The sequence below is a fragment of the Brachypodium distachyon genome, chromosome 3, assembly GCF_000005505.3.
Source record: "Brachypodium distachyon strain Bd21 chromosome 3, Brachypodium_distachyon_v3.0, whole genome shotgun sequence".
NCBI classification, from domain to species: Eukaryota; Viridiplantae; Streptophyta; class Magnoliopsida; order Poales; family Poaceae; genus Brachypodium; species Brachypodium distachyon.
Window position 1 is genome coordinate 39232605 of NC_016133.3, and position 14874 is coordinate 39247478.

Genomic DNA, 14874 nt, shown 5'->3' on the forward strand with positions numbered 1-14874 from the left:
AGGCGCACCACAAACGAAGATGGAGGATACAAAACGCTAGAAAAACAACTTGTGTGCAAGGGGAATCCAACGACAAGAATGATCTGCCCACCACAAGCTGAGTACGAGTATGAGGCGCACCAGGACAGCCTACGACGAGCCCGACACGTCTAAGGGGCGCCCGGACCTGCGAGTCCTTGTTTATGCCAAGTCCTATTCGGATTCGTTGTATGAGTTTGAGTCGAACTTAGTTTGAATCTGAGTCTGAGTCCGTTTGTCTGTTTGGGTTGCCCCTCGCCTATATACACAAGGGGTATGCCTAGTGTTAGGGTGAGACCACGTTTTAGCTTATTTAGAACGTTTTGTTGAATTGCTCCAAGCATTCATCTGAAAGTATATAATTTCTCTTTGTTTCGATCTGAAATTTTACCTACACAATATTCGTTTCGATAGGGTGTTTTATCTACTGAAACTTCGAGCGTAATCTGTCGTTCCGCTGGAAATTGGAAGATTGCGAAACCGCTTGTGGTCGGCGGACTACTGCGCAAGTGTGTGGTGTTGCGAATTTCCATTGGGTTGCAAGTTCGTCGTGCGGCGACAGGTGAACAGCCGGAAGATTTGTAAAATCATACAAGTTATCCACGTTGCTCTCTGAGAAGATCGGGCCACCCCTTATCATATACGTGACACGTAAATTTGCTAACTTGAAGCAACCAGATGACGGACACATATATTTTTTAACCTAAACGAACTCTTACATGTCACGTTTATTTTCTCTAAAGTCTGTGCCGCGTGCCTTCGCTGGAGCCGCTACGCTCACTGCTGGAGCGTCCGCCGCATGCCTTCGCTGGTGACGAGATAGGCCAAACTTTGCTAATTCATGTTCGACAGTTGGTAATCTCTAGATTGAAAACTCTCGATGTCACATTTGTACGTCATCTCCTTCGTTAATCCGTTTTATATTTTGCAAGACGGCAATCTGCTCTCTGAGACGAATGCACTTGTTAGGGCTTTTGGTGGCTGGACCCGGCTTGAATCCTTGTTAGCGCTGTATGTGTTTTGGCACTTAATTCGGTTGCCTGTTACAAGCCGGTTTGTTCAGCCCTGATGTCTTTCGACATCATTCGGAAAAGGTTGTGTGCATTGTACGATGGAGTTGCATAATGAGACTCAGCTCTCTCTTCTTTGATCTATGATTTTCCTCCTTGTGATTAATCAAGTGCAATCAAGACAAGCCAAAATACAAAACACATGTGCACACGGTCCATAATGCAAATTAAAGGAGCACGAAATGTGCTCCTTGTATATGGTCCTACGTAGGGCGTCACGTCTGGGAAAGCGTCCCGTACGTCTACTGGGCCGTGGCTGCGTTGGCAACTTGCGGCAGCAAAGGCAGGCTGTAGCTAGCTGCTATAGCTGAGACGCCATGGCGCGCCGGCCAAAACCCCAGCCATATGCGTAGCTGTGCCTGGCTGTGAGCAACAAAACAAGAAGCTCAAGGAATATCCCACACACACACAGGCACACATGGCTGCGCTGTAAAACGCAGAATCTTACTGTCACACATTCAGATTAGCACGTTGCCGGCAGTGTTCCTTCCCCCAATGCTCCGACAGCAGCCTGCGCCGAGATGGTACTACTCTCCAGGCTTAGAATTTAATGTCACCCACTGAGAGACAACTGGTTGGATTTTAGATTAATTGCCGGTATTCGTCTTCTTCTTCCTCCCGGCCGGCTTAATCTCCTTGCTCGATCTGCTTCCTGAACTTCAAGTGCATGCAGTAGTTTAGCCTCGGTAGCTTCAAAAGAAAAGGCAGGCATGTAGTGCCATCTTATTAATCGAACAGATCGAGGACGTACTGCTGGGTCATCCATGGATCCGCTTTTGAATCTTGAAAGACGTAGCATGTCAAGTCTTTGTTTGGAGTTAGCGGCCAGTGATGTGGGAGCAGAGAGAGCTGGCCATGGGGATGCAGGAGCCAAGAGGCTATGCACATGCCGGGCTTGGCCGCTTCTCCTGATATCTCCCAGACTCACGCAGCTGCTAGCTGCTGTCCATCTGGTCAGCAGTACACATCCACACACATGCATTAAAACCCCCGCACGTACGTACAGCCTGCCTGCTCCGGCCTCCTTCATTGGTGCCCTCTCCTCATCATCGCATCCTTTTCAAGTAGGATTGTAGATCACCAGTTGATGTGACATGTTAGCACATATTCTCCATGGGTAAAAAGGATCAAATCCCACAATATCACCTGCCCATGCAATGCATCTACCTACCCCTCAAGAAATGGACTTGACAAGAACAATATCTCTCTCTCCCCCCTATAGCTTCCAGCTGCATGCAACACCGTCCATCCCCATGCAAATCTGACTGACAGATCGACGGCCACGGCGCTTTAGAGGTAGAGGCTAAAACTACATTCCGTTCCCAAGTTCTGGTAACCTGGTTAATTATAGAGCTAGCTAGCTGCATATATGTATGTATGGTCTTATCCGAAGGGAGACCACCATTGCCAGTGGAGCATGCATGTTGACGAATCTTGACTCCCATGATAGAGATTCTGGACAGGGAATTTCTTGTGGTGCCTGTACTTGCCTCGCCCAATCTATATAACAAGATCCACAACTGTATCCTATCCTACTTTAATAAACAAGTACTCCTCATTAGATAAATATGATTGGTTAATCGGCACATGGGTCGATTGAGGGAATGCTAGATTATTTCTCAAATAATTTGCTAAATGACGATGTCCCCATTTTTTTTTGGACGGATGCGATTATATTAGGCCGTGGTTGGTGGGTATACACGCAGCTGCACGTCCTCCTGATGACTGGTGCAGTCAGTAGTGACTCCATTATTCGTACGGCGACAAAATCGATCAAGTGTCATTCAAATGCTCATCTGTATACATAGAGCTTATCACTTGGTGCTGTTTTTTTTTTCCCGTTATTCATAAGTATGTCCTTGGAAAATGGATGCTCAAGGTTATGTCTGTCCAGGTGAGTACATAAATGCATCAAGATGACTGTAGAGCTATCCACAAAAACAATCAATCCATGGTACATTTTCCATACAAACAGGGTACCTGAATGATTTGAATTGAATCATCCATGCATGGTTCTTGATTACTTCTTCCTGCCAACTAACAAATAAACAAACACCTAGTGATCCACCCACCTCCCTGTAATCGATCGACTCAAGAAATAGCTGGCTTGTGCAGCCAGATTAATTTAATGATTAACACACTCCCATTGCGGCCAACGAATGATCACATAGAGGAGGCACACAATAGACTACTACTGATTAATACTACTGATACTACTTGCTGGTGGTAGGAGAGGCAACAGCCGAAGAGATTGAGGGAGAGAAGGAAACGGCCAAGGCAAGAAAATGGATGGATCGATCATGGATGCATGCCTTCTCTCTTCCCTTCTTACATGTACAGTGGCAAAACTGCCATGCAAAACGTACGGCGCCGGCCATGACCGAGCTAGAGCTACGCGCCGTAGATCGCTGAGACCCTGCGGAGGACGGCGACCTTGAGCTCCAGCACGCAGATGTACTCTGCGGTACGACGGAGCAGCGCGTCGACATCGGCGTCGCGGCGGCTGGCGCCGGCCGGCACGATCTTCTTGAGCTCCCGGAGCCTCCTCAGCACCATGAGCTGGAAAGGCCTCCTCCTCCTCAACGACACCATCCCTCCTCTATACCTCCTGCACCCACTCTTCACCATGGACGACTTCCTTGTCATCACTCTCAATCTCCTCCCCCCACAAGATGTGTATAGCTGTGTTGTGTAGCTTAGCCTTAGTTTTGTAGGCTGTGCTGGTGTGTGGTGTGGTGTGGGGGTGTAATGGGAGAGGAGGGTCGTATATATAGGGCTGGGTTTCACTCCTTGGCCATGTGGGAGAACTAGGTTCTAAGCTGTAGACTGAGCTGTAAGGAGGGTATACTTGGAGCCATCACAGGCCATGCATTTCAGTTTCTAGTGTGTGCTTTCCATATATCTCTAAACTATGAGCAGCTATTATTGGTCAGGGTAGGGTGGCTGTGGCTCCCGGCCTGCTTATCTAGTTTAATCTAAAGAGGAAAACCCTATAACAGACCCCTTAACATAGCCTCTAGGGGGTATCTGTCTTGCTTTTCTAGCTTGATCATCTCTCATTTGCTAGTCTTAATTACTTTTCAGCTGGTTTTTCATCATGTGGTCATGCCACTACCTTAGTTAGTCCATTTGACCAGGAGTCAAACTATATGGTGAGATGTACTTTCTACTACATTGTACATTTAAAAAAAAAATGCAGCGCTTTATTGAAACTTATTGCTATATCAAGCCGATACAACCGCACGAGAAACCACTCTTCCTATATGTAACTAGATGCACACAGATACAAAAACAGTAACTCAATTACAACTTATTTACACAATTAAATCAAGGCACTTGCCTCGATCTGGAGATGGTTTGTAGTAAGTTTTGGTCACCAGATGATTTGCAGTAACCTGAAAATCCCGACCACTTACCGAATGTTTTTTTAATCAAATTTAAGTTCATTTTTTTCTTCAGTTTAAAGATGATTAATTATGTATTGCACAATGCAATTCTGCAAATTCAACCATAATGTAGTGGGCGGAGCTATCTCTGCTAATTCAAAGGCCATGCATTCATTTGTGGCTTAATTAAGTTCTTTTTTTTCTATAGGACATTTTGTCTGGTAAACCCATTTCATTGGAGGGGGACTGGGAAATGGGAGCAAAACCCCCATGAAGTAGAGCACAGTCCGACAAACTTAACTAAAAAAATATAGATCAATCAATGTCAAGATATCCGCTGTTCATATGAAAATTCAGTGTGTTTAGATAATCACAAACTATACATTTTTTATTTAATTTTGTTCTATTTATTTTCGATCAGAGACCCCAGGACACGTCCGCTGTCGTGCTTGACGGTGTTTTATACTCCCTCCGTCTCATATTAAGTGACGAAATATTACATGTATCTAAACGATTTTTGGGTATAGATACATTCATATTTGGACAAATTTGAATCACTTAGTATGGGAGGAGTAGATAACAGAAGCCTCTGCACTCTAATCCGATCCGTGTAAAGAAAATTAAGAGAAAGGAAGAGAGAACAGTGGCATGACGGGCCTGGGGGGCGTGTAGTTGTTGTGGCGGCAGAGGACAGCTCGATAAATCGGGTAATAATTGCTTGACGTCTCCACGTCTCGTGCACTTGTTTCTTCCTTTGCCATGGCCGGCCGGCTACCTCCTGCTGTCCTCGCATCCACCCATCCATCCATGCACGCATGGAGTCCATTTCAATCCAACCTGATGCATGCCAAAGCGGCCACTGCACAAATAGCTGCTCCTTCCCCTCAGCTCTGCTAGCGACCTCACATAGCACAACCAATCAGTTAGCTCACACTAATTAATTGCCCTCATCTCTCGGATCAGTTTTACCCTCTTGATTTCCTAGCTTGGATTACTCTGCATCTGCAACGGTTATATGAGTATGATCGACCGGAATCGCTGGGCTGGACGGCGCCCTTGTGCTAATCTCACGATCAGGGCTAGCAGCAGCAGTGGCTGCAGCAATGATTGGGGAAAGTGGTGTGTAAAAGTTCCATGTGATCTTTGTCAAGTTGCGCACGAACGTCGCCAGAAGCCGCAGAGCTAGCTAGCGTGGCAACTGCGATCTTTTCACTGTGAGCAAGTGCCCCAGTCAGGCATGCATGCGCACACATGGCCAACTTGGGCTTAATTAAATTGCAGGGCCAGTACTGGTTTCGTAACAACAGTACCCTTGTCGAAGAAATCGATCCGGAGAGATATCAATATAGAAAGACTGGAGGAGTGAAGGACGATGATCAGTGTGGTGCGTGCTAATTAAACTCTGCACATTAGCCCTTCCTGCATGCTGTGCCGTTGTTTTCAGGATCGATCAACACCCATATCGTCGTAGATTGATCAAATGGTATTTCTGAGTTCTGAGCCGACTTAGAAACAGCAAATTAAGTCGATATATATCCTTATAATTAAAGCAGGCCATTATAATTTGTTTAATTTTTCTTGTGGGAATCAACATTAATTTAATCCGTGTGTGTGCATGCTCGATCTATATATGAAAGTGCAGCCTGAGCTAATAAAAAGGAATGCATTGATCAGATCGCGATATATCGATCGAAATCGGGACAATCCATGTGACCCTCTTGGAGCCGCTGCCTGTGCTGGGAACATGGGTTTGCACCAGAGATGTTGTTGCAGGAACAGGAGAGCACAGCCAGCCGACGCACGTACGCCTCTAGCTTCCACAATAGATAATCTTTTCGATACATACAAATTAGTTGATCAGCTAGCATTGGTCCTGGATCGAGTTAACGGGTGCTAATTAAAACCGTGTGGTGGATGCAGAAATTAAAATGCATGGGATGGGTGGGGGGGGAGGAGGAGGAGGGTCTAGATATGGCATGCCGGGATACTGTGGCACTGTCACTCCAGCCGTCCATTCACAATTTGGCCAGACAGCTCCACGATACGAGTGACAGGGCCGGCCGCGCGCAGCTCGAATCTTTTCGAATTGCGATGGCTTATTAGCTGGCCAGCTGCTGGGGCATACGTACGTACGTACGTGGAGCTGTAGCCCCAGCGTGCAACAGCCTCCATCGATCGCCAAACTGTCAAAAGCAACATCGTCCACATGGAAAAAGGATCGATGGGCCTAGCTATACTAGCTCCTCTCATCACACACGTACGTGCAAACTACTTGACGAGATCTTTGATTTGGCGCGCAACAGCTTCTAACGTATCGCTGGTACGTACAGTACGTACCGGCGTGAACAAACTAATAATAATCCTCAAATGCATTCGTGTAGTAGAGTCAAGCCATGCGTTTGGTTGGTCGTTTCGACAGGTACCGACCGGCTACCGCCTGCGGATCACGCAGATGGTTTTGAGCAACCGTACGTAAGTGTGCCACAGACTCTCATCAATCTCTCTTGAAACTAAAAGAGAAGCAGCTAGCCAGGCCAACATTGTCACATGCGTGCTGACTGTTGTACACATGCAAAGACTTTAATTGATTTCCAAGCCTGCCACGTGCACGAAAACGAACAATATAATATACAGCGAGAAAGTACTGCATATGCATGCATGGCTGCACGCTCGATCGTATCATTGCTCGAATGGAACCAAAACGAAAATAATGCACACGCTGAGTGAGTGAGTGATCGGCGGGCAGGCAGGCAGGGGACGGACAATTAACGTACGTACTCACGTCGGGTACTTGCTAATAAGATGCATATGCATGTGCCAGCGTGGTGTGCATGCGTGCGTAGATGCGACGAGGGAGGAGGGCGACAGTACAGACAGCGGCCGGCCGGGGAGTAATACCAGTCAGCTAGCTGGGGAGAAGGAGAGAGCGAGGAGGCAGCAGGCAGGGCAGCTTTCACGGCGCACCTGCGTACACAAGCCTGAAAGTTCAGTGATGGCACTTGCCACTTTGCCAGCTAGCTAGCCGGGGTCGAGCACGATGGATGGGCCTCGGCCGGCCCGAACCCCGGTGGGTCGATCCATGGTGGGCCGAGGTTCACGTCCGCACGGAGCATTCATTCATGCGTGCGTGTGTGGTGCGGCAGGGCATGTGCACGTCGCACTCACCCCCACCTGCACCTGCACGTGTACTCCCCCAGTGTCGACTCAGCTGCCACCAGGCCCCACCCGTCGGGCGCAGGGCGCTCTTTCTCTCTCTGGCTCTCTCTTGAGATAAGAGTGGCATAGAGATGATGAATAAATAAATATACCGTCACCGGCCGTGGTCAAACGGGTTGCAGCGAGCGCGATTGGATTGATGCTACGCTTGTGAATTTCGGGTCCATCCTTCCTTACCCGCCCGTGCAATCCCCAGAACATCGATTTGGACGAGAGCGGTGATCCACTGATCATCCCTTCGCAAGAATTGAAGACGTGTCGCTGCGCGTGCCGCGTGCGTACGTGCGTGCGCAGTGCATGCAGCCGGCGAATTCATGCATGCATAATTGCATGTATCTGTCCGGAGACTCCAGAGCAAAGGGGGCTCCATGCATGGACTACTGGGCGCCAGCGGGTTTTGTCCGGTTGGGAACTGGGAGCTCCCGTATGCCGACGACCCTGGCTGGCTTCAAGCATCCAACATGCAGATTCAGACTTCTGAATAATAAAGGGGCTGGGGGAGAAGACATGCAGAGGAAACAGACAAGGGTTGTGCTCATGATGTAGGTGCTAGCGTAGTTTTATGTAGGGAAGGAAGCAGAGCTTCAGCTAGTAAGATCGATACGTAGCTTCCAACATGGTATAAATCTTACATACATAGCGTTACGGTTTGAAACTTTTACCAAGGCGTACATGTATATATCACTTTGCATATACAGTATTACCTCCGTCACATATTAAGTGACCCAAATTTACTTAAATATGAATGTATCTATGCCTAAAATGCGTCTAGATACATATAATAGAAAGTCACTTGATATGGAAAGATGGAGCACGTGCTGTGGTTTACAACATATGGTTAGCTCTGGGTAACTGAATTTGCACGTGTCCATCAGATTGTATCGTCTGAAAACAAGGATTCATCGGAACAACAGTTATTGCAGAAAGATTGAACACATGTGCGTCATATGCAAATACATTGCACATAGTCATGTTTTTTTTTACGGGGAGGGTGGCGACATTCTGTGCCGGTCACATCACAAAGAGAGAAAGAGAGATGGTACTCTTGTAATCTGCATATTGCTGATCAGTTCGACGTTCCATACAGCGAACTATGCGTCTATGCCTATCCAGATTACTTTATGCAGTATACCCAGTAAAAGGAAGCTCAATTTTCAGCTTTGGTCATCCACTCATCTCTACAGCGTGCAGAGGGAAGAAAAGCAGATCGATGCTGCTTGTACCGAAGAGGTTTTGGACTTTGCACTAGTACAGTAGAAATTACTAAGACTAGAAACCTGATTTCTACACTTGAAAAAAAGAAACCAAGCCATGGACGCACGAGTTGTAACTGTGTAGTACTTCTTCTTAACAGAATAACTGTGTACGTAGTTAAGCAACCGGCAGGTTGCAATAGTACATTCTGAAAAGGCGCCATGCTTAATTATGGCATTCATCATACACGCAAAACAGTATGCAACCTTGTTTCGGACATGTATTTGTTCTATACTGCACAAAACAAATGTCTTTTGTGTTCTGAAATGTCAGGTATGATAAATCTGAAACGAGCAATTCTACTGTCTGAGATTCATGTGCAAGGAAAGTCCTTCAGTTATCTATCCATTGCAATGGCTGCAGATGGATGGTACCTGCTAGTACTAAGGGGCGAGCAGGCAAGTGGAGGTACCAAAATGATCTTCATACATTGCATCAACATGTGCTCTATTTAGTATAAAAAAATGTGTGTTGTGTACAAGAAAGAGTAACATGAGACATAATACCTGAATGTGTTGTGTATTCTTGGTGCACATTCTCTCAATTAGAGTAGCTCGTTGTATACCTCAGCATACCCAACACTTTGAAGGTTCCACAAACCTCACCAAAAACACTATTATTAGTAAATAACTCACTCATTTGCATTGGCATTATTCCTTTGTTTGAATGTACTTGATTTTTTTGTTATCATATTCTTCTCCATAACATTGGGCAGCACTTTATGTTGAGTCATTCTTGTGATTATTAGATTAGATTTGCCTTGAAATTCTTATGCACTTCCATTGTTGGAGTATGGCTGCTCTATCTGAAGTCGACATATGGACTTCAAATCCATATTGGACCAAATTCACCAACTTCAACAGGGAATGTAGAATCTTGAAATTGAAGTAAAGCTACTCTCAATTGACAGGAAGTGCACTAAGAGCATACAAGATATTCATGTACTAAATATCATGTTACTCTTTATTATAAAGTACACACATATTTTGATATTAAGTACTATAGCATATGTTGATGCAGGATATAAAGATAATTCTGAAAAAAGAAACAAGATGAAACTTCTCAGTGCATCAATAAGGTGTGCTCTATTATAGGTAGACACTACATGTCTCTTTGTTACATATATTTCTCGACAGCATTTGATCAAATAGAAAACTAACAGATATTGTCACCTTTTTTTATAGAACAAGCGAACAAAACCATTTAACCCGAGCTATGAACATGGGGACATGAGTTCATTTAATAACAAAGAGAAAAAATATATTCCCTCCGTCCCGAATTAACTGACGTGGACTTGTATAGACTCTTATACAAATCCACGTCAGTTAATTCGGGAGGGAGGGAGTATTAAACCAGAAAATCCTATGTGTGTGGACTTGGTTTTAAGCTTCACATTTCATATGATTAAGAGAACACTAGCATGGGGACATGAAGCACTAACATGTTATTTCAAATAATAGTGTTGGAAAAACATGAATGATTGATGAGTGACAACAATTCTTCAAGATATTCAAATGTCGGTACGATCTTGCAGCTAAATCCCGATAGCTAATCACTTAATCAGACCCCTTGCAAAGGCGAGTCATGAGTGCACAGCTCCACACCCTAGCATATACTGTATCAATTATGAAGAGTACACTGTCATGCTAGAAACGTGCCTAATCTGTGGATACTAAACCTCACTATTGAAGTTGACTGAATGACTCGCCGAATTTTTGGCCTTCATAAACAGCTCTATCATGATTGGCCGATGAGCAGTATGCAATGGTTGTCCAAGTTTAGTTATCCATATTCAAGCCTTTGATCAATCCACAAAAACATTGTCCAATCATTTTGCTAAGACATACTCTCCTTCCAAAATACATCACATTCCTGATAGATACAGTTTTGTGTTGACTTGAAGCGTCTAGAGTAGACACTAGATACAAGCATGGTATCTGGTTACAAAAAACGTAGTTAGGTCCTAAAGTGGGCCACTAACGATCCATCTACATGCCGGCAATAGTTGGAGGAAAAAAAGTTTCCTGACATTTGGAAATCTAAAACGCTTGCTACTGATTCTATCTATGATCAGACTTCAATAATCTTTGATATGCCTCCGCATATGAAGTTTAGTGCAACCTTGTGATGCTTTTTTCTTACATGTTTGGTCCTGTTTGAGATCATGGCTTATGATCTAATATCATTAAAAGAAAATTGCATTGTTCAATAAGTAGAGTGGTCGGCAAATCAACTTCCAATCACTTTGTCATGGTAGTGATCAGAGTCTCAGATACTCTAGTATCTAAAATATAAAGTACGGAGTACTCGATTTTTACTGCTAACAATCATGATTAACATTCGTAAAAAGAATCATGATCAACAGTATTTCGGTGCTTAGTGCTTACTGCGCTATGTCAAGTCTTGTAAACACTGTATCATTACCTGTATGTCTTCAACTGTACATCCTGATCCTGACTGCCAAAAACAAAGCAATCATTAGCCATATGCAACATGCAGATAGTAAGAAGACACGGTACGGGAAAAAAATCCTAACAGCAATACGTGATCCCTACCCTGGTATATGGGCGAACTACAATGATTTGAGATCTGTATTCGGCGTTACTTACGTCTTGGATGAAATTCGAAACTGGGGATCACCCACGGGCGTCGCAGAGCGTACGCAGCCTCGCAGGTCGCAGGTCGCAGGTGTTCCGGTTAGTCGGGAGTTCGGGACGGCGTCGGTGTCGCTTCAAGAAAGCATCCAAATCCAAATCAAGGGCGGCGGCCGCTGCGGCCTGTGCACGCGGGGCGGCGGCGGCTTCGGCAAGAGTGGAGCAGCAGCAGAAAAGAAACAGAATAAGGGAAAGGAGCGAGAGGACAAGTTATTTGGACCTCTGGCCCATATAAAACCTAAGAGCCTAAAATATTCTGTGTCCAAACCAGTTTGGGCCTTTAAGTCCATCCATTGCCTTCATGGTTCCCAACTTTGTGGATTCTGGAAACGGCTTCTCGCCGGCCTTTAACTTTAAGTCCGTTCATTGTCTTTTTTTCCCTCTAAAAAAAAGAATTTCTCGCGGGCCTGCCGCCCTCCACCCGTCCTGGCTGGCTGTGCAGCCTGTGCTCCCTCAAGACGACGAATCGAACTTCCTCGACGGTGAAATTCTCTTGTTACAGAACACAAGTCCATACTTTATATAAACACAAGTCAATCCTATATATCGGGGCTGTTTGGTTCATGACCTGAGCACCCCACGCCTGGCCTGGAGCATCCTTGAGATGTGTCTGATACTTGTTTAGTTGGTGTCCTTAATAAAAGTGTCCATACCTGGCCTGGATAGTGTCTCCACCGTGGTTTGCCTGGCCAACTTGATTAGCCTGGCTCAGGCCACCAAAATTGGAGGCCTGGCCGTGTGGCAGCAGTTGCCCGAAGAATAAACCGTGTACTTTAGAGAGGAACAGATAGATGTGCAGCCTTGTCAGAAGCTCAACGTACGGTTTGCTGTTTAAGTTTTCTCTCAGGTCAGGACCAAACAACAAATCTTCCGGCATGCCTGGCTAGGCAAAACTCATCTTGCTTTCAGGCTGCCCTCAGGCTCTATATTTTGCCAGGCATGACTGCATGAGAGCCAGGACACCAACCAAACAAGCTCATAACATCAACTAGGCAGCTGAGCTGGCACGTCATGCCCGCGGCTAACTGTCAAACTCAACTCGATGTCTCGATCGATGGATGCATGCAGATGCAGGTAGATCTGGACATCCACCATATTTAGCATGCATTCGGGCAAGCACATGAGCTCCACGTTACACATTTGCACACAAGAAAGAAAGAAAGAAAGACGGGGGACCATGCAACAATGCATACACATAACATGCTAGGGGAGAGCCGGAGAGCATTCGCCAGTTCGGCAAAATTGGGTTCCATCCACGGCGTGGAGCACCGACCCGACAGCCATAAGTGACATGCCAAGATAAGGTGGTTCGCAGCTGGTTGTTGGAGCACTGGATTCTGCCCCCTCCAATGGAACGCTCCCTGGAAACAAAGACCAGATCTAGTCTCGGAATTGTTCGACGTGGCTCGTGTCCTTCGTGTCGTTCTTGCCGATCTGAGTGATGCATCGGTCGAGGCTGATGCCCGCACTTCCTTTTCGGCACACTTTGGTAATTCTATGCGACAGCACACTAGTTTGACAGCTACCTGACATCACTTCTTTTCCTTCTCCGACTGTTAGTTGGTACATATCACAATTGGAAGATGTATGCAGTCTTCTTGTTGACTACTTCCAGCCCCAGTATTTAACTATGAGTACTATGCGTCCTACTAGCAGCAATGCAGCATTCCACCAGCACCAGGCTTACACGTTCTGTTCTCCATGGTTACCAAGCTGTTATGCCTGTTTACCAGTATAGTAATATCTGCTACTCCAAGAACAGAAGCGCCCAGCTAACTGACTTGATCGGACAGCATTTGATGGATCCAAGAAGCAGAGCACATCTGTGGGAGCCTTCCAGTGTGAAGTCGTCCTCATCTCACTTCCCAAGGTCTACTACCCAAATGCATGCAGGACCACACATGCTTGATGCTTTGGGACAAAAAAAAAATCGGCACAACTAATTTGCAGATTAATTGGTACCAGTGAGCTTGCACGCGCACGCCTCCCACAGTACCACAGTACGTGACAACATTTTTAAAATATACTACCTTCTTATTCGATGACTTGTCTTTCTAAAAAAAAATTCTATCTTATTTTTAAGTCAGAAATGCTAAAGTTGGGTCTCCAACTGCCCACATTTTTTTCATAAAATCATCAAAAACTGAACCATGATGACCTTAAAAAAAACATGCGCCCTAATACACTAAAGTCGAATACATCTCATTCGAACATAGAAAATATTTAAAATCATCAAATCTGAACCAATTAAGGATACATGGTTAAGGTTTATAGCGAAAATTCCATGAAAAAGTTGCATACATTGAACCCAAATCTTGAATTATGCTCCGCTCAAACTATAATTGTACTCTAGAAACATTAGAAACCACTCTAGTCTCAGACTAATAAACTTGTGTACTTTTTTCCTCAGATATTTTAACACATGATGTTATCACATCACGCCTGACAAATCTACTCAACATGTGAGAAACCACTCCAGTCTCAGATTTTGTTGCAGGGAGAAGAGTGAGATATCACCTCGGTTGCCACTTGCTGCTAATTAATAGAAGCTAAATCATTAACAAGAAACATCAATCCTGGGACAAAAAAGGAGCAAGAATGCTGTAAGGGAAGTAGAGAACTGATGTGAGATTATTTGCACCAACCACACCGAAGAATGCCCTCAAATCCCTCCTCCTACACAGATTCGGATAAGGGCCCTCAGTTTCACAACCAAGAAATGAAACATTGCTACTACCTCATGTAATTCTTGTGTTTAACAGGTATCAGAGCATGGCCCTTTTTCTTGAGTGAGCCAAGAAGTTTAAAGTACATATGATACAGATTATACCTATAAAAATTGAAAAATATTGTAGGGTATGTTTCTTCCAAATAAAGGAGTCAATTCTGTAGAAAGTTCATTAGGTCTTGATAAACTTCCAGATTATCATGACTGATTGCGGTACGTCCAGGCGAATGTTTGTAATAGCCAGATACTGTTAACAAAATGCATGAATGGAAAAATACACGCTATGGAGGGACCAACACTTGGATGCGACGCCATGGGAGACCTGTGAGTCGAGTGGAAAGTGGGGGCGGCGGAGAAATGGGGCGGCGGCGGGGCGAGAGGACTCGGCGTCCGGGCAACCGTGAGCCGGTGGTGGAGAGGGAGGGGTCTACTGGCGGGGTCTGGGACGGAGGGGTCAGCCGGCGGCGGGGCTGGACGAATCGGTGGCCGCGCCTGCAGAAGTTTGTGGCCGCCGCTGGAGGAGCGGTGCGGGGCGGCGGCTGCGGCGA

General features: G+C 45.5%; 2 long non-coding RNA genes across 2 annotated transcripts; both read right to left on the bottom strand.

Moving 5' to 3' along the window:
* Nucleotides 1-1417: 1417 nt before the first annotated feature.
* On the bottom strand, nt 1418-2022 carry LOC112271935. The gene is made up of 2 exons (XR_002965490.1): nt 1840-2022; nt 1418-1745 (listed from the first exon to the last, which is right to left on the bottom strand). It is a non-coding gene; the product is annotated as an uncharacterized LOC112271935 (long non-coding RNA).
* A 6995-nt stretch (nt 2023-9017) lies between these two features.
* LOC104583717 lies at nt 9018-11799 on the bottom strand. The gene is made up of 2 exons (XR_731651.3): nt 11554-11799; nt 9018-11401 (listed from the first exon to the last, which is right to left on the bottom strand). It is a non-coding gene; the product is annotated as an uncharacterized LOC104583717 (long non-coding RNA).
* Nucleotides 11800-14874: the final 3075 nt, after the last annotated feature.